Raw genomic sequence first — 26,880 nt, 5'->3', positions numbered from 1 at the left:
CACGAGCCCCCTTCAAACGAGAGGGAAAAGCTCTGCTTTGTGGAAGTTGGTTACTTAAAGCGACAGCCCACCAGATAAGGATCTGGTCACGGAAAACTTGTGGCACAGAGTAAATGGAGATACCTTTGTACAAATTTAACACCATTACCCGTGGTTTATCAGATTTAATGAGCCATGAATGTGAGGTGAAATTTTCAGGTTGCTGGAGCTGCAAACGCTTGTGTAGCAGCCTCAGCGTTTTCTGCAGAAACATAATTAAAAACCCTCAGTTTATTAAAAATGGAGACCATTAGGCAATCATTGCAACACTTGTTTCCTTATTGCTTGAATTTTTTTTTTTTTTTTAAAGGTCCTCTTTCTGCTGCTGTGTATTTCATCCATATTCATTGGAAGGTATCTTTTGTGCCCTGAGTGACAGGATCTGCATTTGACTTTCATTTCTGCAGCTCTGAAACACGGAGCAAATTTCTGTTTGAGAAGCGCCGGTCCCTCCAGACCTGAGACGGTTTGCCTGGTGCAGTCATCCTTCCCCCCTCCTCTCCCCTCCCCTCCCCTCCCCTCTCCTTTCGCTGGATGTGAAAAACACCTTGGCTCTCGCAAGCTTTGAAAAGAGAGCCAGCCTTAAAACCATCAGAGATGGCGAAGGGATGTGTGCGGAGAACTCTCGAGAAGCAGAGACCCTCGGGCTACGCAGATTCAGTTTCCCCCTTTCTGGCTTCCAAAAACAAAGGAATTCCAGAGAAAATCAGGGCAGGACCTCACCCCAAGCCACTGCCGCTGCCACTGCTGCTGCTGCTGCTGCTGCTACCCCCACTTCCCTTTCTTTAAGCTCTCACGCACCCACACACACACACTCACACACCCTCTACATGCACAAACACACAACACTGCAAAGGTGATTTCACGCAGTCATCAGGAGGCACCCCTCCTCTCCCGTTACACCGACATGTTGACTTGATAACCAGAGAGAGGTGATTATAGAGACATGGCAGGGAGCAGAGGGTAGCAGCGCATGTCTAAAATGTGTGTAGAGTTGGTAACGCGCTGTAGAGTCTGCTCTGTGACTGCTGATCGCAGACCAGCTCAGACTTTCTTGCGACTGAGCGACAGCTTCAGGATGTTGCAGGTGTAGCTGTGGCATGACACACTAACACCACCACCTCAAGCCCCTACCCTCCTACTGAAGTCAGACAGGAAATGTGTGATCTCCTCACATGTGTCTTTAACGTCAACCCATCCATCAAACCCCACTCAGCTGGGGCACGCAGGCAAATGTTGCATTCTGGGTAAGAAGTGTAACATCTGTATAAGATACAGAGGAACAGACATAGAGGAGCTCATAATAAGAACCATCACCTCCTTCTGCTCGATCTATAACTTGAAAATTGACTCGAGATGCATGAATTCTAATTGAGGATGATTTCAAAATGAAGTTGGAGTTCTGAAATGATTTCTCTTAAATGCTGTGAAAAAGTGTGAAAGGCGGTTGCCAGAGGTGGAGGCATGGGAGCTCAGAGACAGATATGGTTGTCCATCATGGGGGATTTATTGATCGTAAAAGACGTTTTGACCAGAAGTTTCACCCCTTCCGGAGCTTTCTGCCTCAGACAGCAGGGAGCATTGTCTTCATATATTCTGTCATTGTAGTTACGTTCAGCTCTGCCTCAGAAGAAAACACCAGTTTGAACGATCAGGGAGACATGGGTGAATACGAAGCACAGGGCCTGCTGTAATTATATACATTACTAATAGGAGTAAATTTCCACACATGAATGTATAATCTTCTCCTGGCTTCTCAGTGATTGTTATGGCACCCGGTGCTTTAAAGCTTAATCTGACTGAGCGAGGCCCCTGACCTTTAAATATGTAGAATGTTTCAGGTCATGTCAAATAAGGCTAAAGCTGTGTCAAACATATGATCCGTGAGCCAAAACCGGGACGCCAGAGGGTCGAGTCTGGCCCGTGAGATGAAAGTTTAGTGACTGCTGCATTTTAAATTTCAGCAGGACAGAAAGAGACAATTCACTGCGTTTTGCACCAAAATCCATTGTATCATATCAACATTATATATTCGTGCATGTAATTTACTTATTTCTACTAAACATTTGGATTTGTGGATGTTTGTGCATTACTGTGCTGTCATTCCACTGGCCCGAACCGCTCTAGTTTCTCCCTAAACTAAAATGAGTTTGACATCTCTGGTTTAAACCCTTAAAACATGAATTTTTTTTTTAATGTGTTCCACTTTTTCCCCCCCATCATTTTTCTGGAGAATTCACATGTTTATTTTGTGCAGCTGGAGGTTATAATAAAAGTGTCTGTGTTGCAGTTTGTGACTGACTTTGATTCAGAATCCTATTTGTGGTAAAACTGTGGTAGAAACTTTTTGGGCCATGTGGCCCAGCCCTGGGGTCACATAACCACAGCGGTGTGTGTGTTGTATATCTGTTACCATGGCAACCGCAGTGGCTGATTTGCATAAATCACGGCAATTAGTTTGTGGTCTTTTCCATGTGGGTAATCAAATAGGGGCAATTGCTGGTCAATTCGTGGAGTTTGAGAACCGATTACGCAGGTCGCGTCCTTATGTGCACGAGATGAATGTGACTCCACGTCCTAAGCTCGGCTGTCACTGCTTTAACTGGACTACGAGTCCAACACTTTTAAAATGCATTAGATTAGCCGCCAAAGTTTGTTATTCTTCATTAAAACATAATAAGTCTGACAAAGTCCATGGCTTTGTCATTGTTTTAACTTTAAAAACTGTGTCAATGCATTCATTTTCTTCAGGGTGACCCATGAATTATCAGAGACAGACATTTTTAATGACTTTTATTCACTTAGCATTTAGGTTTTATTCACCACACATTTATATCCATAAAACCTTGGGGTTTGGTCTGATAGCTGTTCAAATATTTCAACAGCTATTGAAGTGAATCAGCAGGAATTGACAGGTACTTTAGCAGAAGGTTGGCCACATTTGCTTTAAACGCCTGTTTTTGTCACTCTGTAATTTAACCGGGTTTCTGTGGCTGTGAGAATAAATGAAGCATCCAATCTGGTGATGATGAAATTCACTGTATCTCACTCAGCTTGTATTCCTCCATCATATTTCACACAAATGGCTGCCATTAAAATACTTTTCAGAAAGAGTACAGCACATGGAAGTCTGTATAACAGCACCGATTTTTTTTTTTTTCCCCCTAAATCACTTTGCTTTTCGCTCACTCTATTGCACATATTTGTAAAGACGAACCCAGAAGCCTTAAAACACAGGGACACTTGCTGGTTTGTCAATAATGTTTGTAGATAATTAAAGAGCCCAGGGAGACAATGATAAACATTGTTTAGAGGCTGATCCCTGGCAAGCGCCAAGCAGTGTATCATTGCTGTCTCCGGAATACACACGATTACCCTGCTCTCATTACTGATATGATAAACGACGGCTTCCACCGTGGCTGTGGTTTGCTTGGAGGACACACAACAGGGGGACGTTCGGAAAAAAAAAAAAAAAAAAAAAAAAAAAGAAGTGGTGAAACACATTGCCCCTGTAATAAACCAAGGATAAACAAGAGAGATGGGCTATCTGCGGAACAACTGCAGATAATGTTTAGGATATTTGCACAGTCAGGGCTGCAGCCGGCTATATCACTTCCCACCATATACTGTAAATTGCTGAGATCGCTGCTTAATAAAGCAGACTTTCGCCTTTAGGTTCTTTATTTGTTTCCGTCCTCATCACCCCTCTCTCCTCTTCATCCTTCTCCTTCCCTGTGAAGTTAATGCCGTGGCTCAGCTCCGGCCCACCAGCACGTCTCTTTTTACAGTTGGTGTATCCACACAGAGGTTTAAAATATGCCCCTTTATCTGAGCTGCCCAGGCGGGAAAATGAAAGGGATGTCAGTCCTTAGAACCCTGGGAAAGCGCCTGGCTCGACGGCGTGGAGGGCACCAAGTGGGCAAGCACACTGCACACAGTAAAAAGAGTTTTTTTCTGACGCTGAGCAATGTCAAGAAAGCAGTTTTGGTGAGGCAGAAAAGGTCATGATTATATGCCGATATATGACTTAAAGGGGCCCTCCACAACAGGCATCATTAACAGAGAAACCAACATTTTGTCTGCAGCCAAAAAACTGAGCCACCGTTACAAGAAAAAAATTAATTCCAACGTTCAATATTGAGGCTTTTCTTCCTTTGCAGTGTTTGCATGTGCGAGGATCAGCGTTATGCGAGAGCAGACATTGCACGACTTTGTCTCTCCCTCATAACTGATATCGCAGGCGAAGAATGGAAACGCTGTCCCTTTGCATTAGCGAGCCCCAGTTAATTTACTTTGTCAGAAAACAAGGAAGTATGTATCCCTGGAGGCCATGTTGGAGACAATTCGACCGCCTTCATGGAATCTCTGCCATCACTCTGCGTCTCCCACGCAACCTCCACCAGAAAATCAGCATCGGCGAACACTTCGGCAGACAACAGTGCCGACTAGACAAGAGACTGTTTATAGCACAAATGATATTATAAACACAGCATGTGGTGTATTATCTTTAGAAAATGATTCATTATAGCCTATAAGCTAGGAAGATTTGCGACATGCTGTGAGGAGGGTAACTAAAGTGTGTCTGAAATTAATTCATATCATCTGGAATCCTCCATCAAATCGCATTGCTGTTGTTTGGAAACATAACAGGTTATTGACTCAACCCAGCAGGCGCAGTTCTGTCGGACTTGTTGGTCTAATACCTGGCGTGAACTCGAGCCGCGCGGGAGGGAGAGCCCGGGCGCGCTCCTGCGAGTGGCTGTCTGGCAAAATGAACCCATGTGGGGCGCTATGTAAGGTGTGAAGACCTCTTGGAGGAGGCCGGAGCCGGAGCCGGCGCCGGCTCGCAGGCATGCTCCGGCGTCGGGAGGGACAAGGCAAACACGGCAGATCAGTGCAGGAAACCGTAAACCCACTGACCCAGCATGAAGAGGGAGAGGGGACTAATTAGCGACTGTACTTACAACTCAAAAGGAGAGGGAGAGAGACGAGGAGAAAAGGGGGAACACAAGGGGAGCGCACACACACATACACACACACACACACACACACACACACACACACACACAAAGCACACAGTTGGAGGATGAGGACAATGAGTTTGTTTAGCTTAAACAGGATTTACAAGCCAAACAGACACACGCCAACGCCACTCACTCAGACACATACTATCTCTTTTCCTCTCAATCTCTCCCCTTTTCTCTGTGCATCTCAACAACACAAACGGAGCTGAGAAAAGGCTCTGTGAGGATTTCATCAGCAGCATAAAAAAGAAAAAAAAGAGAAAAACCTGAGGGTAATTGCTTGAGATGGTGAGAAGTCTTGAGTGCAAGCGGCAGCGATGGGCAAATGGACGGATAGAGGGAACATTTTGTTCCTCCTGTGCGGGCTCCAACTCTCATATTGTTCCTGGTGAGGCTGGGGTGTCATTTATGATTCAAGGGCCCCAGCCTCACGACGGATGGGAACAGGACATGGCCATTGTGATGTCCCCTTGCACTCGTTCCTCAAAGAACATTAAATCAAACATGCATGAGACTGTGACAGGGTTGGGCCAGCAACTTCTCCCTCCACTCACTCCGTCTCTCTGCACTCTGTTTTACTCTTGTCTCAGGAATGGGGGAGAAAAAAAAATGCACTTAAAGGACTTGGTGATGTTGGCAGAGCTCAAGGTTGTAGTTACAGCTCTTTAGAAACCGGAGTAAAGTTAGTGTTTTGTCTGGATTAAATAGACAACTGTCAACAACTGACAGACAATGAAAAAGCACTGATTTCTAAGAAGCAACCACAAATAGTGATATTGTTGTAGACATGTAACTAGAGTACAAGGGTGCAACGAGCGCAACATGTAATTCAAACGGGTGTAAACAGCAGCACCTGACAACAACTGAGTCACCAACCAAAGCTGCTTGCATCTACTTGAGGTTACATGCCTTGCTCAGGGGCTCACCTAAGCATTTCAGCAATGGCTCCCTAATCTCTCTCTGCCACCTCAGGCGTTTAGACCCGAACCACGGCTTAAAGTCCGCAGCCCGAAGGACAGCTGGTGACAGGCATGTGGAATTGGGGTTTTCTTATACCCGGTGCCTCGCGTCGGCCCATTTCTGCTCCCTCCTGCCAAACTGATGTCATCTCGACCGGTCACGGCGGGATGACTCGCATCTGCCCGGCCGCTTCATCTTCGCTGTATTAGTTACACTGCAATTACCAGGTTTTAACTCCAAGAGCGCTTAACTGCGGACTTATGGGTAGAATTACAGCGACGTTTAGGAAGCAGTTAAGTATCTGACACAAGGGCACATCCGCGGCTCAACCTGAGCATTTCAGATTCTAACTCCCTTAAAGCTCTGATTCACAAAATGAGAATTTAAAAACGCTCTGAGGCGACGCAAGTTTTCCCTTATTAAAAAGACTGAAATAGGCACAGTGACAACAAAGGCTGGGTTTAGATGAAAAGCACTGCCAAGTTTGAACCACATTCGAGACAGAAAAAAGAGAGCGAGAGAGAAAGAGACAGCAACAAAGACCGACTTCTGCTCTGGACACGAGTGGGTGGGTTTGGGCTCGTGGCGAGACACCAGACTACAAGAATCCGTGTCAAGTGAACAGGCAGCAGGCATTTCACAATACTCCTCAAACAACAGCTAGATGAAATGTCAGGCTGTCAAAACACTGATTAACGTTTGCCAGGTTTTAAGCACGGAGCAGGATGCAGCTGTGCCGACGCGCGGTAAACAGCAACAAAGACTGTGCAACTTGGTAAATTGCTGAGTAACAAAAAGCTAATTACTCAGACACAAGCAATTAGTTGGGGCTTTTTTTCCCCCCCAGTATGCACTCCTAATCAGTGGTACCTCAGTGCTTTGTAGAGAGGTTCAGGGAGAGGGGAGCAAGGTGCACTCACTCCCTCAACAACTTTCTGGTAATATCAGCATGCTGAAACATCGCAGCATGTGTTTGAAGCCGATTCAATCCATGAAAGATCCAAGAGAACAATACTGAGACATACAGTTCAAATCAATGAGGGATCTGTTTTATCTCTCTTACTGATACAATTAATTAGTATTTTTAATAGCCATATTGGCAAATAATGTGTCTAGAGGAGAGTAATCTCTACATTCTGTCTCCTTGTTTGGTTTGAAGAGCAAGCATACTGTTGGATACAAACATCCATCTTCTCCTTCATATTTTGCAGCAACTTGTAGCGCTGCCAGAGCATCGCTCTGTCTCTGGTAAAGATTTTCACGATGCATCTCCAGCAAAAGCTCCTTCACAATCTGGCATCGGGGCCTGAACAATCCCGCCTCAGTGAGCATGCTCGAATTTGCGCCCGGCACCGTCTTAAGAAGCCTTTGAAAACACCCAAATTTGATTTCAAAGTGAGTCTACTGGAGCCTTTAGCCTGTTTAGTGAATCAGACACTCTTCTGTCTTGTCTCGCAGCCTGGCAGGCTGGCTGCAGAGAGGCCCCAGGAGGGACAACAGAAGGAAAGAAAACTCTCTCTCTCTCTCTCTCTCTCTCTCTCTCTCACACACACACACACACACGCTCACACACACACACATCCAAGTTTCAAACAGTTGCAGATGGCTTTAATTCCTTGCCCTCTTTCTTTCACAATTTATCAGGTAATCCATTCTGAATGACTGTGCCTTCTCATGATTTTCTGAGATGACTTAATGCCGCTTTGGTTTGTCGGGAGGAAGACATAAAAAAAAAAAAAAAAAAAAGGAACGTAGAACGGCACTAATTAACGTGGTGCAGCTGACTAGTGTTGCTGCTGAAACAATTTCATTACATCACCAATTTAAATTACCGAGGAAGGAGACACTGGAGGGTGCACCCATCCAAAAATCTGTTTACACACTTTCTTAGACCCACATGCAGGAAGTGCACACACACGCACACACACACGCACATCCACAATAACATACACCTGCAATCCAATGCAATACTCTTGCAATGAACACAGAGGCTCTTTTAAGTCTGTAATGTTTAATTTTAGTTGAAACTGTGTCAGATTTCTTAGGATTTGGGGGCTCTTTGGTGTTTGAAAAATGACTGATCTGCTCTCTATGTTGACAGAATATGTTATCTTACCTGTGGTGGGACGATAACGAGAATAAAAGCAAATTCATCAAGATGCGGACGGTTATAGATCAGATATGTGAACTTTTTTTGTCATTAGAAAGAAAAGAGCCTCAGAGGATGTGGTGAATCCACTCCTATCGTGCTCATTTTAACTTCTGTACCTTTCAGTGGCTCTTATTCAACCATTCTCAAAGTTCAGCTGTCCTCTAGCGGGGTGCACGGTAATGAAAGAGCAGCAGTCTCCACCTCCACCTCCTCCTCCTCCTCCTCCTCCTCCTTCCTGAGCCCCTCTCCTCTGCACTCTGTCCGGGCTGGCCTCACATCCAGACGGGAGGAATTTAACAGGGAGGGTCCACCAGACTTCAGGCAGGAGGCTGCACCGAGTCAAACCACTCATCCACACTCCCGCTCCAGATAATATGGCACTGCAGCTCTGTATCAAGGACCTGCTGTGGTAAGATATTAAAGAAAGGTGGGTGTGTGCACACATGTGAGAGTGGACACTGGCCTCAGCGTTGTTTAACAGCCCCTTTAAATGCACTGTGCAAGCTCAACTATTGCCCAGTTTGCTGGAGAGAGTCACAGTGGCCCCTGAAGGTCCCACTGACCTCACACCGAGAGGAACTGATCTCTGCTGAGTGATCCCTGATTGTGTTTACTGATCCCAGGAAACACCATCCCTATTATCAGTCCAGGTAGCAAACAGCAGCGAGGCTGCACTGCATGCGCTGTTTCACAGGTCATAGTGGGAGTAGCATATGGACATGTCTGCTAATTGCATTACAACAGGTAGCCGATAATAGCCTTGAAGGGAGTTAACAAGCCCAGACACACAGACTGTTAGCTAAGTGACATACATTCTCAGTTTAGCATCAGCTGATCGACACACACAAAAAAAAAAAAAAAAACCCTGCAATCACTCCGTTATAAACGCATTCCTGGTGTCTTGCTGTCCGAGCGGCTCCCCCGGAATAATCCTGCAGACACTGTGACTTTGGCTATTTGGCTCCAGCGCGGCACAAAGCACAGGATACACCAGCTCAAGGTCTGGGCTATTACGGCGGCGTAAACGCGCTCCGTTACGGATCACGCAACCGGAATCTGCCCTCTTCTGACATGAGTTCAGCAGCGGCTGTTAAAGGTTCCGCGGAGGTCACCCTATTGTTAGCAGGTAGTGTGTGTCCAGCGGGAGGCAAACCCTCACAACACGCGCACACGCGCTCTCACATTCAATCCCCCCCCGCTTTGCAAAACAACCAAACAATAAAAAAGATAACCAGGCGCGAAACTTACTTTTACGTGAGAGCCGGCGCGTAGAGGCGCGTATTGTTCCTCCAAAAACCTCGTGTTTACGGCGCTCGCCTCCGCTCGCTGCCTTCACTTCACAAAGGCGACGTGAGAGCTCCGGAGACGGTGTGACTGAGTGACTGAATCAACTACCGTAGAGCACGGCAAGTTGAAGTGTCAGATTACACTGGCTATTCAGTTACCAGAGAGAAGCCGTGCTCTGCGGCCGGGGTGAAAACCCGGAGCGGATCTCCGAGGAGGGACGCCGCCGACGTGTGGGCAGCGCGTGTGTGCGCGCGCTAAACTGCGCGTTTCACACCGGAGCGGACTGCAGCTGGCTGACTCTACCATCATCATCATCTTCATCATCTCCGCGCCACTGGCCACTCCTGCCTTGTGCCATCGAACCAGGAGTTCACGTTCAATTCAACTATTTATTATTTACCTCTTGCAGTGTCACCATTTTACCAGGTATTTCATAAAACACCTCATAACCTTGTACAGGACAAGATGTGCACCTCCAGAGGATTTATTATGTATGTGGTGACTTGCAGAGCTGCTAACCTGTAATTAAAACCCCAGTTGCTTCTTAATTGATTCCCAGTCAACCAATTAAATAGATTTCTAATATTGTTTGATTTTATTTAGAGACATCATCTATTAAAATAACTCCGTTCATTGCAAGGTGAGGCAAGAAGACATAATTTCATAAATAATGTGGCATTGCTCGTTTTTATTAATAATAATTGATATTATTAGTAGCAATAACAATAATAAAAGTAATGCAAAATATAGCAGGTGAGCTAGAAAACTGTCATACCTGACTATAACAACTTCGTTATAACAGAGTTTTTCCCCATCAGAGTGACAGCAGCGTGACACGCGGAGCTCCGCTCCGCTCCAGCGCGGCTCCGATGCGGCTCCGGGTTTTGCGCGCGGCCGCTCTCCGGTGGAAGCCTCGGAATAACAAAGACGTGTTTGAGAGCAGCGGCAGGCTGGGCCGAGCGGTGACGTCAAGGAACAATGTCTCTCCTCCCGACACGCACAAACACGCACGCATGTATGCACGCACGCACGCAGGCAGGCAGGCACGCACGGCACAGCTCTCCCCTCTCGTCCTAGTCAGGCAAGGCTGAGCTGCCCAGAGGGAGGGCCGCTCAGCTCGCAGTGCATCAGATAGAATCACTCACTCCTCATGCTGTGTCTGCACACACGGTTTTTTTCACTGTTGTTTGAGGAATAAGAATTAAAAAAAAAAAAAGAACAATGGGATGGCAAATCAGTCACTGCAAATAAACCATGTTGAGAAAACATCTAAAGTCAGCCTGTTTTGTTCACTTCACAAACAACCTCTTTCCTCTGGTTGATAGATTTAGATACAAGATCATCAATATAGCTGGTAATGATGACAAGATTAGTGTTGCTGAAAGGTAATTCACAATTTCCCTTCACACAATGCCATCAGCCCGGGGGTTGAATTCCTGTCATCAGCTCCTGCTCCCAGGCTCCGCTCCTCTTTGAAGGGGAAGGAAGAGGTTGCCATCCTTTTAGCTTCCTGCCTTCAGGGCTACTGACACTGATGCAGTCTATGGCAGAACAGAGTATCGGACATAGGGGGGGTGGGTGGAGGTGGATGGGGGTGGGTGTCTGTGTCACAGTGTGTCTCAAGGACAACCCAGCCCTCTGGTCGAGGCGGCTATCCACACCGACGGGGACAAATGTGGCCGGTGACATCACCGGCTCCGGCAGTCACTCATTTTTATTTCGGGGGACCTGCTCCTTCCACTGAGATTGGGCGAGCAGTCAATGTCACCGCGCTGCGGCCGTGAGCTCATGATCTGATTCTCCACTCTGGAAACGGCTCGTTGAGATGACCTGAGTCTTTGTTCCGATGCTGCCTCTATATTGATGTTTTCTGCCTATCATGTTGCAACAATGATATTAATGTTGACACAATGTTTCACATCAGACAAATCCTATATATATATATATATATATATATATATATATATATATATATATATATATATATATATATATATATATATATATATATGCAGGCTTTTTTTCTCCTTGAAATCCTTCGGGCTTTTTGTTGTCAGACAGTTTGAGCCTTTTTCATTTGAACAGAAGACAAATATAGGTTTCTTTATTACCGTTTCCCCAGATTGCAGGATCAGCAAGTGGCAGATCTATTGTTGGCTTTTGCCTTTTTAGCTTTCAGTCTGATCATAATATTCTCTGTTCTAGATCATCCATCAAGTTTTTGTTTAATACCAAGTCAAGGCGGCGAGGCTTGTTACGGGTGTCAGGGGGCCTGCAGCTGGTCGGGTCACTCTCCAGTGCTGCTCTGCATGTAGTTCAAAGAATAGGCTTGTTGTCAGAAGTCCTCGCTTCCAGAGCGAGGCGTGCGCCTCAGCAAAATAATATGGCCAGATGGCCGCCAATAAGATGGATGGATTATAGGTGGGGTGATTTCAGCTTGACTTGCTTCTGTGTATAATTTCATACACGATGCATTTCAAAAGCTGTGTGAATGCATCAAAGGGAGAACAAAGGGGTCTCTCAGTGAAACAAGCTCCGACAAGGTTAATACATATTGCATTGTATTGCCCGTGCCTCAAATTAACATATGAAAACAGTTTGGGCCTTAAAACATTAGCGGCGATCAAGGCCGGACTTGGCTTCCGACTCGTGTTCAAACACAAAATGATGTGCATTTCTCTTGGCCACCTTCCTGCTGGTGACAGGGCCTCTCTCAGAGGAGGCAGCGGGGGGAGTGATGGATGCTGCCGGGGCTTCATGTAGCTACATGATGGAGGGAGAAATTCAGTTGTGCTGACATCAGCTCTCCCGTTCACACAGAGGTGTGATGGTGGTTTACGGTGCCACCCCTGCTGTCACCGCCATCAGGCTTTGGCTGCTGAAAACACTCAGCTGAAATACTGAGAAACAAGTGCAATCGTCAGGAGAGCAGAGTGACTGAGTGACTGACTGATAAGTCTTTCAAAAGACACTTTTTTGTTTCTCTGAATGATTTTTTTTTCTTTCTCCAGTCAACTGGGCTCCTTTTTGACCAGGTAATTATGGAAGGTCCAAATTAACCAAATTATTGTTCAGGTAAGAGAAAAGAAAACCATACTACTGTTACAGTTATTAGGATTGAAAGCTTTGTTAGTATCACAGAATGGCAGTCATCAAAGTCAACCTTTTTTTAAACTTTTTCTGTGACTTTTTGAAGAACATTGCTTAAATTTTGAGGAAACAACATGACAGTTCAGCATTTATTTATTGTTTCCATGTTTGTGTCGACAAATATACATGAGGTCGATGGTTTCTGTGTACACTGGAAAACTGTCAAATCGTGAAATTGGATAAATAGTGCAGGATGGATCCCAGCACCTCAGTGGAGGCTATAATGACTTGAGTTGCAGCGACAACCAGGCTAAGAAGTTTCTTCTCCACCATCTATCCCACTGCCAGCAGAAAGAACTAACGTAGAAAATGATGTGAGCAATATTAAATAATTGGCAGCTCCCGAGAAACTGAAATGCCAAAATGCCCACACTCATAAACGTGATGCAGCATCAATCCCAGTCACACATGTAGCCTTTATTCAATGGACTGGGTTGATGACTTGAAAATATGGTGGAGTACTTGGTGTGTCAGGACCGCCCTGCCGTGGTTCTTCTGTCAAGTCATTAGGAAAGTGATATTCACGGGTGTCACAACCTGTTCATCGCAAAGCAGACGAACTGTCATCACTGTCTGTGTATGTTCTCCCCATGTGTGCGTTGGTTTTCTCCTGGAACTCGGATTTTCCCTCCGACTGTCCAAAAACATGGATTTGAGGATAAATTACCTGTAAGTTTGTGTGATTCTCTCTCTCTCTCTGTTTGTCCTGTGATGGACAGTTGACCGGTCCTGAATAAAGAAGATGAATGGTGGGAGGATCCCTCGTATCAACACACATACACACGTATAAAAATGCTGTGGTGCCATCAGCTATACTTTTCACTGGACAACCTCAACATTGAGGCATACATAAATGAAACTAAGCCAATTCTACTTTATCTATTCTACCAGTCCTATTTCTAGGGTGTAAAGGTCACCAGGGAGCCGATGGGAGTCTTGCTCAGGGACACACAGGTGACTAATCAGCTGTGGGATTCGAAGCTGCAAAACTCCTGATCCCAAGTTCACTTCTCTAGCACCAGATCTTATTTAGTCTGTATCACAATCAATTAATCAAACTCCATTACCACCACCACCTTGAATTGAAATCAAAACCCCACGAAAACATGCAATTCTCTGGTGTGAAAACCGTTTGATTTAATGAATGGGCGACTGACTCAGGAACAGGTGAGAGAAGGTTTCATTTTCAGGACAAGTGAAGAAGATGTGGGGCGGTAAATTGATCATCTCCCGCGGAGACGCGGCAGAAGAGCACTATTTTAAAACAAAACAAGAGAAGTCTGGTTGAGTACACCATTGATTGTCTCTGGCTGTGAGAGGAACAAGGAGCCGGGCGAGAGAGAGGCGGGGGACAGAAAACAGATGATATGACTGCTGGCTTCTGGAAGCCTGGACAGCCTTTTTTACAAATGCACTTTCCCTCTGCATTTCTCCCTCTCAATCACACTCTCCATTTCTCTTGTGTTTTTCCTCCTCAGTGTATGTTGACTGAGCAGTGGCAGATAAGGCAGACAGCTCGGGCCCCATGCTGACTGGCCTGGCTGGCGGTGGGGAGGAGAGAGGCAATCAATGAGGGCTCACAATAGAGCGCCAGCATCCAGATAGCTAACAGCTCCCCGAGGCCATGGGAAATACGTGGAGGAGAGGGGGATGATATAAGAAAAGAGAGGAAAGTCAAAGGGAGGGAGGGGGGAGGATTTTTGAGCTTTAGCACATGGGTGTCATAGGTTGTTTCCAAGCCACTGGTAGAAATAAAATAATGGAATGGGCACTAAAGCACATATTTCTTCATGGTTGTTCACTGAAGCATGTATAACCTGAGGTTAAGATACAGTTCAGGAAGAAAACTCTTGGCTGTATCCCAAGCAGGACTCTAAAGTTATGAGATGTGAAGTGAAGAGTGGTGGTCCGATGCTCTGGGTGATTGCTACAGTGATAATACTATTTTTAGTTGGCTTCTTCTTCCCCTCATTGTTGCACAGTTTGCGTGTGTGCATGCATCTCTGTGTGTGTGTGTGTGTTCATGCATGGTGTGAGTCCCTTTTTTTTTTTTCAGATTATTATGCAACGCAGTATCTGACCTTGGGTAGAACATGTGCCAGAGGGATAGGGAGAGAGCTGAGTAAATGTGTGACCATTTCAACCTCTGTGTCATCCTTGACTGCACAAGTGGATACCTCACTCGGTGCGGAACAGCTCTCGTGAGGACGCAAAACGTTATTAATTCTGCTCGTTCACTTTCATAGGAAAGAACGAGGACCATACTAAAGCATGGGAATTTCTCACTGACACCCCACCCCAATCATACCTACTAAAAAGTCCTTCAGCACAGTGCTGTTCACCTCCTTCATCTGCCGGTTTCACTGACTGGAGTGTTCAGTTCAGAGCATAAAGCTGCATCTTTGAGGACTGACACGTGGCAGATGCAGGCACAAGACATTTAGTAGAGTTTGCTTGCAGTGATAAGATGATGATTTCGCGTTCTGATTTAGATGGTTAGAAAAAAGCTATAAGGGAAAGTCATATCTTGAAGCTCATATTGTTTACAAACATCATGGCAGACTTCAGGAAACCCTGGGCGCTGTGTGGAACACCCAACAAAAAAGCTTCATGTCTTTTCATGGTAGGTATAATATATTTAAAATCTTGATTTTGTTGAAACAAATCAACTGAGCTTTCTTATGACAGAAAAAAAAACAGATTTCAGTTGGCCATATTTCCTTATTTGCCTTGGTTTGCCGGCTTTCATTGTTGCAACTGTTAGTCAGTTCACTTCTCCTTTGTCTGGCCTTTGTGTAATTATCCAGACTGAAGTGCCAAACAACATTACACTCCATGAAAGAAATTTCAAAGGTAGAAATACTGGATCTATGAGAAGCCAGTATTTCAACTCCACATCTTTCCTCATCTTTAATCTTCGATGTGATTACTTCATCATTTTAGGATTTGGTGCTGTGATCATAGTACTTCACATTTTTAACAACCTTCTTATTGTTTAAATGTTTTACATTTTAAAATCTGCCATTTAAAACAAACGGCTTTCGAATTGCAGCCTTTGCTTTGCACGAAGCAGCTCACAGCTGCAGTTAAAAAGGAAAACATTCTGGAAGACAAGCCACCTAAGCTGTGCCTATTTCTCAGGATGACATTAATATAATAGTGCTGGTGCCCAAAACAACTTTGTATTGATTCGCATAACCTTTTAAGCCAGTCGATTGTTGCACTCTAACTCAGACTGCTTTGGCATGGCTGTGTTTCCAAGCAGAGATTTGTTGCAGTGTTGCATGTTGAATGTTGTCTCTTGTGGTGCCATAACTACTGATGTGTGAGTAAACTTTCCCATTCATAGCGAACTGAAGCAAATATGCTCCAAGTAAGCTATTAATCTCCTCAACGAAGTAGACTCTCGTGGCTGCCTCACTACCACAACATCCTCGATGTTTAAATAGATTTTAAATGCTATAAATACTTTGTTATGACATGTCTTGTAATGCACTCTCATTCCTGCCTTGCTGACTCACGCTACTTCGATTTTCAGTGGTTGCTCTTATACCTCCCAACACGCTGGTCATGGTGACTCAGCCTCAAGCACGGATTCTTTGAAAGCCATCTACTGTTTGCTGATCCTGGAGGGTTTTAATGAAAAAGGTAGAATAGTCAATGACAAAGGGGGATGTTTGCGATTGTGTGGCAAGCTCGCTGCAATTTCCACTTGACTGTGGCAGCAGGTGCCAAGACGACTGGAAGTTTCCAGCCATCGACCATGACTTCAGCTTTTCACTGAAAGCATTGGCATGTTAAAGGAAATAACGCCTGTTCTGAACATAGGTTGTTTAACAATCACCCATTTATCACTCTCGTGTGTTACATAGCCTTCATCCACTGTGCTCTGAATGTGTATTGGTCTTATTTTGAAATAGCTGCAGTTCTATAAGAAAAAAAAATGTTCAACAGTCATATTTTTCAAATCAGTCTTCATTATGTTCAATATGTATTTTTCGACAGTGGAATTTACTGAACATTTTTCATATGGCTATCCTGGAGTTGAAGGTGATTTTAGTGAATGAAGACATTCATGACGCTGTAACTCAGCAAAGAAGCACTCAGACTGAGCATCCTCACAACAGAGACACGCCCTGCAGCCTGTTGAAGAGCATTAGCCACCCCAAATCTCTGTGATTACATATATTAACAATGACTAATCATGTTATAAAACCTACCACTCTGCAGCCTCGACCGAGGCACTCTGCGGCTGAGCTCACAGCCCGTGTGTCATGTGTCTCTGGAGGGAGAGCACTCGGTGCCGTGGAGTTCAGGGCGAGCGGCCGAGCCGCGGAGCAGCAGGAGGAGGTATTGAATCTCCTCCAGAAAAATAAATAACGCCCTTGTCTGCGAGTGACCGGCGCTCACTCCCAGACTTTCAAGGCGGCTCGAGTTACTGTGGCCCCTGACATGAGCAGACAGGTTGTGTCTGAGAAAAAAATACCTTCCCGCAGATGACATCATTGTGTGAGAGTGAGGCGCGGAGCGAGGCTCAATGCTTGATCAAAACCTGAGATCATGCACTAATATCTTTCTCATAAAGCATCTAAATCCACGTTGTAAAGAAGGGCATTATATATTTTTCGGTCTTAATGTTTCCTTGTATTGCTGACTGATCAGGACTCTCATTAGACTGTTATGTGTCCATGTGGAGGGAAGCTTCACAGTCCTCAATCATTAGTATTCAAGAGGCATGAAAACATGACCTTAATTCCCCAGAGTGGCAATGCTCAGACAGTACAGTTCTCCATTTAAAATGTGCACACATGCACACACCCTCACAAAGAAATAGTGTGATCTAACAAGGCAGTCTTGGAGATGAGTCTATTGTGTGGGTTGAAATTAGCTCCCACCACCCTGCTCCCAAAGAGGGTGGCCTCCCCTGGGCGCTGTGGATGACATTAAAGGGATTTGTCCGTGAAGATCTGACTCTATTACCACAGATAATGCTCTGCTCGACAACCACACAGAGATCAGAGAGAAAAGTGTGTTGCGCACAACTTGTAATCACGTATATCTTGATAATCTCAAATGGACTCATCTTTCTCATCAGCTTCATCTTCACTTGTTTGTCATGCAGACCAAAGCTATGGAGCACATGATACAGTTTGAGCATTTACTCCAAAATACTGCACAGACTCTGAGGGGTTTGGTATTAATGAATGGAGGCATATGTTCAAATGCTAAAATTGTTTAAACAACAATAACAACAACAAAAAAAAAAGAGGCGATAGCACAGAAGACAGCCCCACCTGCTGGTTTTGCCCCGTCACTGGCGTGGGGCAGGAGGACTGACGTGCAGAAAGTCAGATCAGACATGGCAATCAGAGGTGGTGCTAATGCTCACGCTATTGAACTACCGGTTCAAGCTTTAAAAGCCCAAAGTAGCCATTTGAAGGCTTTCTCTACATTCCTCCTTTAAAAACTTTTCTATTAAAAAGGAATGTGTCATAATTTACACATCTGTCAATATACTCTGTCAGACTTTCAGACTTGGAAACTAGCTTTACCCTGTTCTGAACATCCTATTCCCCATATCGGTTGAGTCTACCCCTCTCTTCTAATCTGACTGTATTAACATTCTTTCCATTGTTTTCATGTGTTACAAAGAACGATAAACACAAAACTCTAAAAAGAATTGCCCATGTTTTTTTTTTTTACCATGGTCCCATCCATTTCTTGTACATCAGTTTCTTGGTTCCTCTTAAATACAAACCTGAATGCCAGTTTTCAAAAGTAAGAAACCTGTTTTTAACAGATATTTGCATATGGAAAAGTTGGCACAGTGCGGAAGTGGTTGGCACACTCGCCTCACAGCGAGACGTCCCCAGGATCACGCTATGTTTGGGGATTTCTGTTTGGAGTTTGAATGTTCTGTACATATGTTGGTTTTTTCACTTTAGGTACTCTGGTTTCCTTCCTCAAAAACATTTATTTTGTGAATAAATGTCTCTGTATAGACTTGAGGAGTGTGGGTGAACGTGTGCATGCATATGTGCAAGCCTGTGTATGACTCTAAAGTGGATCAGATGGTGTAGAAGATCTCATTCATAACAAATCATCTTTTCTGACATTAAAGTTCAAAATGTAAATGCGCCTTGTTCCGAAATAGTTAAGAAGTTAAAACTACGCAAACAGTCTAGGTTGTTAAACTTGAGTACTGCATGATACCAACACTCTCAAAGGTCCTGTGGCAAAGCTCAGAAACGAGAGATTCAGATGCAGCTGGATCTGTTCTTCAGTGGTCACTCATGCTCTCCATGCTCTCACTCCGCCGCCGACAATCCTCCGTGATCTGACACAATAAATGGTTCTTTTAGCTGTGCAAACACTGCAGCGGGAATGGACTCTGGACCTCGATTACCGGCGAGCTGTAAACCTCCCACCCACTTGTTGCCACATACGGGACCTACTGTACACAAACACAACGTGACTCATCCTTGTGTAAGAGACGACCCGCCCCGGTCCCTCGGTGAGCAGTATCAGTGTGGCAGCTTCTGCAGCCTTTAGCATCTGACTCGACACTCACCTCGCCGCTGCTCCCTCATCCCCATATCCTAATGCTGTTTGGAATGCGTTGCCAGGCGATGGTCTCCGTAAACACAGCACCTGGCAACTCTGACAGGAAACCTCCATCGCTCTGTGGAAAAGTAGATGCTATTGCAGCCTGCACACACATTCGCTTTGATATCTTGAATATCTGTGCATGAGATCACTCTTTCTCGCTCATATTTCCTAAAACTGCTGGGATTCTTTAAAGCAGTCAACCGCCTGTGTTGCTTCATGAAGTCCAAGCATCTACCTCCCATTCCTCCTCATTAACTCCCCTTCTGATTTACATTCCAGAGGTGGCCAAGATAGTGCCATTACTGGACCTCCACGCCGCTTACTCTGTCTCATCAATTTCCTGTTATTGTTGGCAGTTGAGCTGAAGCCCCAGTATTGATCCCTCACCCTGGGAGAAGATAAGGTGGGGAATCGAGATGGATTCCATATCTATTATCTAATGGAATTCCTCCTCCCAGAAAGGGCTATGGATTTTCTGCCATTGAAGCTGTGAAAATGTGTGTCTACGTGGGGCCCTGCTCCTGCAACGACCGCTGCATGTGTGTGTGTGTGTGTGTGTGTGTGTGTGTGTGTGTGTGTCCTGTTTCCTAGCACAGAATGACGCTTTTGTGGGATGGATTAATGCAGTAAGCAGAATATGTTGGAAAGTGGCACTGAGGCTTTACGGACTGTTGAAGCATTCAGGGAAATGCACTCTCTATGAATGTGTATTGACCTGCTGCTCTTCAAATGGCCCTCTCAGGGAAGTGCAGATACGCCGGCTCTCGTGTGTAGAGCGTTGCATCAAATTGTGACAACCAAAGATGTGCTGCGGTGGGGGCTTCCCATAGGCTAGCATTTACTCCTCTGAAGCTTTTGTAAATGATTTATAGGATAAACCTTTTCAATAATATTTTTGTCATACCATAATAGCTTGAAAGTTACCTAACAGATATTTTAGACAGTACAGGGGTAATTGTGGTTATCATTGCCTGATTTTCTTCCTATTCTCTGGGTGAATGTATGGTTTGTGTTGTCCACAGTCTTGCCAGTTTAACCCACTTGTATGCTTCTTGCTCCACATTGTAAGTTTCCTGTACTCATGTCTGCCTTGTTTCATTTCTGGATTTTATCCCATGTCTGTTGCAGACTTTGTGTTTTTTGTTTGGATGCAGTATCATTAAAGGTCATCTTCTGTTTGCGCAGCCTCGTCTGCCTCAGCTTTTCTCCCCCCTTTACAATAAGATTCCGATAAACACAACAAGGTGGAAATGAAAGTAGTAGTGTCAGATCTGCAGTAAATCGTCATTTAATTCTTCACCACAGACATTTATCTTCTTAAAAAATGATAAACTTGTGGAAAAAATGACTATCTTACGAAAGCCTTTGAAGATTTGAAGTGATATCACCATCTTCTATTTGCAGTCCTAATCATGTCCAGCTATACGCTCTGCATGGAAATGAAAGTTAGAATGATCTTACACAGTAATACAGCTGACGGTAAAAGTAAAAGCGAAAGCTGAAACAGAGCTCCACGTCACTTCAGAGACAAAGGGAAACTGTTGAGTTGGGGATCCATTGCATCATTCACATGGATTTAGCCATTTCATCCATTGGTGATACATTAATATTGATCACATCCACTTTTAGAAATGGATCGCAGAAATAATTCAGATGATCAAAGGTCGAATCAGGCATTGCTTGGATGAACTTGATGGAGGTAAAAGACTCACATCACAAAGGTGGAGAGATGGTGGACTGCATGCATGCAGTACATTTTTACCTTGGTGGCCTTGAAGTGCTTTACAATTCCATTTCCACTCACCACTGTCAACAAAGCTTTCAAGTGGGGGGCTGCCAGCCATCAGGAACAGCTCCGGGGTTCAGTGTCTTGCACAAGGACAGTCAGGCTTACAGAGGTGAGCTTGAAACACTGATCCTGCAATCAAAAGACAAAGTGCAGTGAGCCACAGCTGCTCAGAGAGTGAAAATACGAACTGGAGAATTTTCCCAAACGGGTAACTGAAACATTCCCAGTAATGTCTCTTATATTTCATACAATAATACAATAATATTGAGTAATAACCATTTAAAGTAAAAGAGCTGTATATGTGACACGATCATTGTCTGGTTGCACGTGTTCTTTCTTTGTTTTAGTTTTTCTTAAAGAATCAGATCAGTTGCGTAGATTATCCTCTTACTATCACACAGGCAACCGGCTGACCCTGCAGCCCCGAAGCGGCGCCGATTTACATTTTCTAATATCCCTCAGACATTGAGAGACAAGTACACAGGTAAGGTGGGAGTTGCTGGAGACATAATATCCCTGCATCCCATTATAATTTTGATTATCTCCCAGAGAAAATGAATCAGAGAGACAGAAAGGTGCCTGGAATGTGTCAGAAATAATGACGAATCAACTGCTCCGCGCCGGCGGCTGTGTGGCCGCGGAATGCACACAACGGCATTGCACAAACGCTCATATCAACGCGCACTGCAGCAGCAGAATGCAGGTGTCTATGGCATGCGGGGAGATGATAAGTCTCTGTGTAATCAAGCTGTGGCACAGTTGCACATATAGTGAATACTGTCGTTCTGAGCGACTGCTGATAAGGAGCTGCCTGCTTTACAGCACACTGGGGACGGAGCCGCGGTGTTTTCCTGTGCAGTCAGGGGAAGGGAATTGAAAACCTGTTTTGATTACCGCATACAAACAGTTGCCGTTACCTCACCCTAGATTATATTGAGTGGACACACATGCACAGATTGCACTGCAGCACAGGCTCGAACCCGGAGACAGAAGTCAGTCCTGTAATGGGGAAGGTGATAGCTTTAGTGGATAAATGAATGTCAGCGGCAATTAGAGGCCCACGTAATAGCATCTAACAGAGAGGCCACGGCGTAGACGGGTCAGGAGTTTACCATGTATCACTGGGATTACATCCACAAAGAGCTGCTACTTTCAGGCAAGGACGTCTCGAGGGCAGGGAGGCAACGGTACGAGCACGCAAGCAGTTAGACCGGCAGACTCTCAAAGAGCAGGCGATTAATGTGCATATGGCTGGGACTAACAATATGATACCAAAACCTACTGCAGCTGGATAATTCCCTGAAGGGCATTTACAACAGCTCGCCTCGTTCTTCATCTCCTGCTGCAGCAGGCTGGCTGTTGGATTTGGGCCCTCAGTCGGTTTGGATTTTTAAAGGGTGTAAACAGTGTGTCAGGGTGAGATGGCGCTGCAGCGAACACAAAATGAACTTAAACTGCCACAGTGGCCCCGGGAGGAGCTCACATGCAGAGAATATTGTGGCTGAGAAGTTATAATTACTCATCTGTGCCATCACATGAGAGCTCAGCTCACAAACAAGAGCAAACATTTGGTCCTGTAATCTTGTGAATCCTCCAGGAAACACATGCTGGACGTGATCCCATCTGACATTTGGGGGAGGTGATGGGGGCTGCCAGTTTAGCAAAAGCTAACACAGAAGCACAGAGAGCAACTTTGGCCCATTAAGACCCACCAATTAATGTAGAATTCATGTTTTGGGCTCGGTGAATGAAGCTGGAGTATCTGCAAAACAAGCACAGGGAGAACAGTGTATCTGCTAACTCAGATTCACACCTGATCTTGTTGTGAGAAGACACTTGTGGGGGGGCTGACTGTGGCTTGAGTTTCTCTTTGTCTTGATTGATTTACATTTTTATTTTTTTAGCATAAGGTCTTGTTTTCTTATGATTTCTGCTTTTATATTAGAAAACATCTCACTTCCACGGACAGTGCAGTGTGTCATGGAGGAAGCAAAGTGATTCTGACTGATAATGAAGCGCTGATTGTCGAAAGAAAGAAACCAGCTAGGGGTAAATGGCTTTATGCTGCATATTTACAGGTTTTCCCATGGGCCAGACACACTGAGCTAAGCTCATCTCATGCTGACACAGTGTCTGCCAGAAGGGGGGGGAAGAGAGAGGGGTGGGTGTGGTGGTGGGTGTGGTGGTGGTGGTGGTGGTGGGGGCAATGAAGGTGGTGGAGGATGTGCGGAGAGAAAGAGGGAAGGTTGCGGTAGCACAGCCAGAGAGCCCACATGAGTGTTTGTAGATAGATGACACATTAATACTTCCCCGCGTTCACCAAAACAATCTGCATTTCAGATGAACAGACAACCTTGAAGGACTGTAAATTAACGTCTGCATCTTCCTCTCCACCAGACACTTTTTGTGGCTGTCACCAGTGAAGTGTGTAGGAGGCTGTGGCTGAAGATGACATCAAGCTTAATTAGATATAATTATCCCTTTCTGTATCTGCAACCTCCAGACCCCAGAGCAACAACGGTGCAGGCCGCAGACAATCAAACAGCGCCCTCTATTGGAAGGGAGCGCCTCTCCTCGCTAAGTGTTTGCTTGCAGCCAATGGGCCATGTGGAAAGTGAAGGGCTTCCAGTTTTGACACCATTAGCTTTAATATATCTGTCCCTTGGTGCAAAGTGTCTGAACGCACAGCGCACAGTGGCGCCAGGCAGGATAGTTTGTCACCTCTCCGAACATTAAAGCCGAGTGTGGAGGAGGAGGAGGAGCAGGTAATGTGTTGTCAGTGTGTATAGCTGGAGAGGCCAGCAGCACACAAAGGCTCCTCGATGCATCCTCAGAGAAAAACCAACCAAGAAGAGGCTTCATTCGTGTAAACGTACGATTTGACTTTTATTCGAGTCTCTCGACGTCCCTGTCTTTGGCGACGAACTAAAGCAATCCTCTTATGCAAAAACTTTACAAGCATAATGTAGGAAAACATACTATTGTATTAAAAACAATGAGACTGCCAGTGAATAATCAAGGTTTTTTCAATTATTTATACCTCAAATATAATTTTCCAAGCATTTCCAATAGTTAAATAGCGATAAATAGGCATGCATATCTTCCAGTGAAAATCAATTGGAAAAACATTTAACTTCATTAAATATTCAAATGTTCTTCACAGGCGATATTTTCAATTTTCATAACTGTTTTGATCAAATTTTGAAAAATAAAACACAATGTTTGAAGCAAGTCATACATCTAAAACACTATGAATTATAATTCATGGTAAAAATAAACTATTTAGTTTTATTCTAATGTTTAATTGATAGTAAAAATGTATCCATCTTTCTTATTTGACAGGAACAAATCTATAAGAGTAGCTTGAGGGTTCCATTTTAAGTAGTCTTTACTCGGGTAATGTTAATTTCCAGGATGTTTGCTATTTAAACTCTTTGCATCCTATAATAATCGGCTGTGTCTATGGTAACCGTGTTTCTTCTGACACCAGTGAGCTCAGGTGCACAAGGTTTCTCTCTCTCTCTCTCTCTCTCTCTCTCTCTCTCTCTCTCTCTCTCTCTCTCTCTCTCTCTCTCTCTCACACACACACACACACACACACTCACACACACACACACACACACACACACACACACACACACACACACACACACACACACAAGCTAACGGCTCCCCTGACAGCAGAGCACAGCTTGCGCAGAGCGAATGAAATGAACACCAGAAACACCCAGCAAACTGTTACATCAACCCTTCTCTGGCAAAGTCCTCCCATCACATCTGTTTTTGTTATTGGCCTGTGCGAGTGCCCTTCTGTTGGGTGAGGGTCTTTGAATGAAATATGTTTCTCTATTTTTGATTCGCCCCATGATCAGGGGGAAAACATACTGAAATTTGAGATTTGAAAGACAAATGAATCTGACATACACTTGTTTGCAAGAGTGAAAAGTTTTGGGCATGTGTAGTTTTTCATAAGGGTTAAATTATAAAACGAATGGCTGTATTTTCATTATTCATTGTCATGATGATGATCATGATAGTCTATTCTGATGCTGCATTTTTATTGGCGCCAAGTCACAACAGCTAGCCAATGAAAACTCATTATACATCCTTCATGCAGTAACTGAGCCCCACACTTAAGATCACACTCAACTTGATCCTTCATCCTTCGGAAGACTTTATATTTAAACTAGAGGATCCTGATTAAGTTCAAATGGTGATAAGTGGATCCAGTACACCTTTGATTTTGACCGCTTTTCTCTTTACGTCTCTTTGCAGTCACATCAAGGCTCAAACAGTTCTCAGAGCTTTGAGAGGGAAATAAAAGTCAGGCATTCTTTTGAGTTTGGCAAGGGGTTTCTTAAAAATCTCCAAATCATTTGAAATAAATTATTCCACACCGAGGAGAAATATTTGCAGGTGGTGCTGATTTCAGACATCTGCCATTAAATCCTGTCCTGACCATCGCCGCAAATTCAGCCCTAAAGGAGACTGTTTGATGCAGAAAGGAGTAAGTCTTCAAACTCCAAATCTTTTCTTTATGACAGCATCTGCTGCCATATCTTGTAACTTATAACTCAGAATCCAGCAAAATACCGAGCAACAGAACAGTTTCCTCTGTATGTAATTACTTTTGCACATGAATGAATAATTGCACATAACAGAGTCAGAGTATTTATTAACACTAATAATTTTTGTGAGTGCCACCGCTGTGTCTGCACTGGCGGGTGGACTTCAGGTCACTGTGGACACAGGGTGGTAAGTGACATTCGCAAGATTGATATTGTCTCAGGTACAAGCCTCGATGTCACGCAGAATACAGAACATTATATTATAATGCTCCTCGTGTCTGTTTGCCGATACGACCTTGCCTGTCAAAGACTCCTAAGTGGCATAATTGCTTGTACAACCTTCAGGAGGCTGCACATGCCTGTCCTCCATTAGACTCAGGCGTTCGGGGACAGTGAGTGCACGCGCAGGGCGCTGTCCACTCCCTTCTCCCCCTCTCGTCCTCCTTTAATCCCTCTTTCAAAATCTCGCCGTTCCTCCCTGTTTTCACGAGAGCGGCTTCATCCATTCCCATCGCGCTCCCGCCGCATGTAAAGTCCCAGCCAGCCGCCAGTCTTTGCCTCGGGGCGTGTGATAGAGGAGCTTTCATTTATTAACGATTATATCGCTAACACAAACCAGAGCGAGGAGCTTTCATTTTCTGCTGACTAAAACACGCGGGGAGCGGCAGTGGTCATCACAGGCAAACAGTGGAAGTCCCTGCGCGGTTGAGATCTGATGGCTTTAAATCCATTCCTCTGATCAACGCGTCAGAACAGAAGAAAGCGCCGTTGTGTTCGGGCCCACGCGCTCATGTCTGAAGTCAGAAGTCAGTGGTTACCTGGCACACTGTGATCAAAACGCGTCAGATGTTTTCTTTCATCCCAGTGTCTGTCATGACGTCTGAAAGGCCCGGCAAAAGAAAGCTGTTCTCTGTCTTGATCCACATCTGCTGATGTGCAGTTCGGTTCGACAGCTTTGACAAATATAATACCAACGATATTAATTCCCACCGCACTCATTACTATCAATCAGTCTCTTCTATTGGTTCAGCCTATCAAGCCTCGAGCGAGATTTCCAGAGGGAATGTGAAGGCATGCTGTATGCCCCTGCACCCTTTTAAAAAAATGCTCCCATTGCCCTGCTTGTTATAATGGTTTCCCGTTTATTATCACTGTGAAATGTCTCTTTTCCTGTCGAAGCACTATAATGTAAATGAGAGAAAAAGAGGAGTCGATCAACATGTTGATAAGCTCATCTTTTAATTATTGCTGCTCTCAGAGCAATAAAATTAATGAGCAGCAGCAAATGGTGCACTGAGAGAT

General features: G+C 44.7%; 1 protein-coding gene across 4 annotated transcripts in view; it reads right to left on the bottom strand.

The window, feature by feature from the left end:
• Positions 1-9,632, bottom strand: part of zmiz1a (zinc finger, MIZ-type containing 1a) — a 107,681-nt gene extending 98,049 nt beyond the window's left edge. For 2 of the 4 annotated variants that reach the window (XM_030107475.1, XM_030107472.1), the window contains exon 1: positions 9,424-9,632. The gene's annotated coding sequence lies outside the window, so the exon portion shown is untranslated. The remainder of the gene's footprint in view (positions 1-9,423) is intronic. The other 2 variants (XM_030107471.1, XM_030107473.1) reach the window with 1 other exon arrangement.
• Between the last annotated feature and the right edge of the window lie 17,248 nt (positions 9,633-26,880).

The sequence above is a fragment of the Salarias fasciatus genome, chromosome 13 (assembly GCF_902148845.1).
Source record: "Salarias fasciatus chromosome 13, fSalaFa1.1, whole genome shotgun sequence".
NCBI classification, from domain to species: Eukaryota; Metazoa; Chordata; class Actinopteri; order Blenniiformes; family Blenniidae; genus Salarias; species Salarias fasciatus.
The sequence above is the reverse complement of the archived record's forward strand: the minus strand, read 5'-3'. Positions and strand labels throughout refer to the sequence as shown.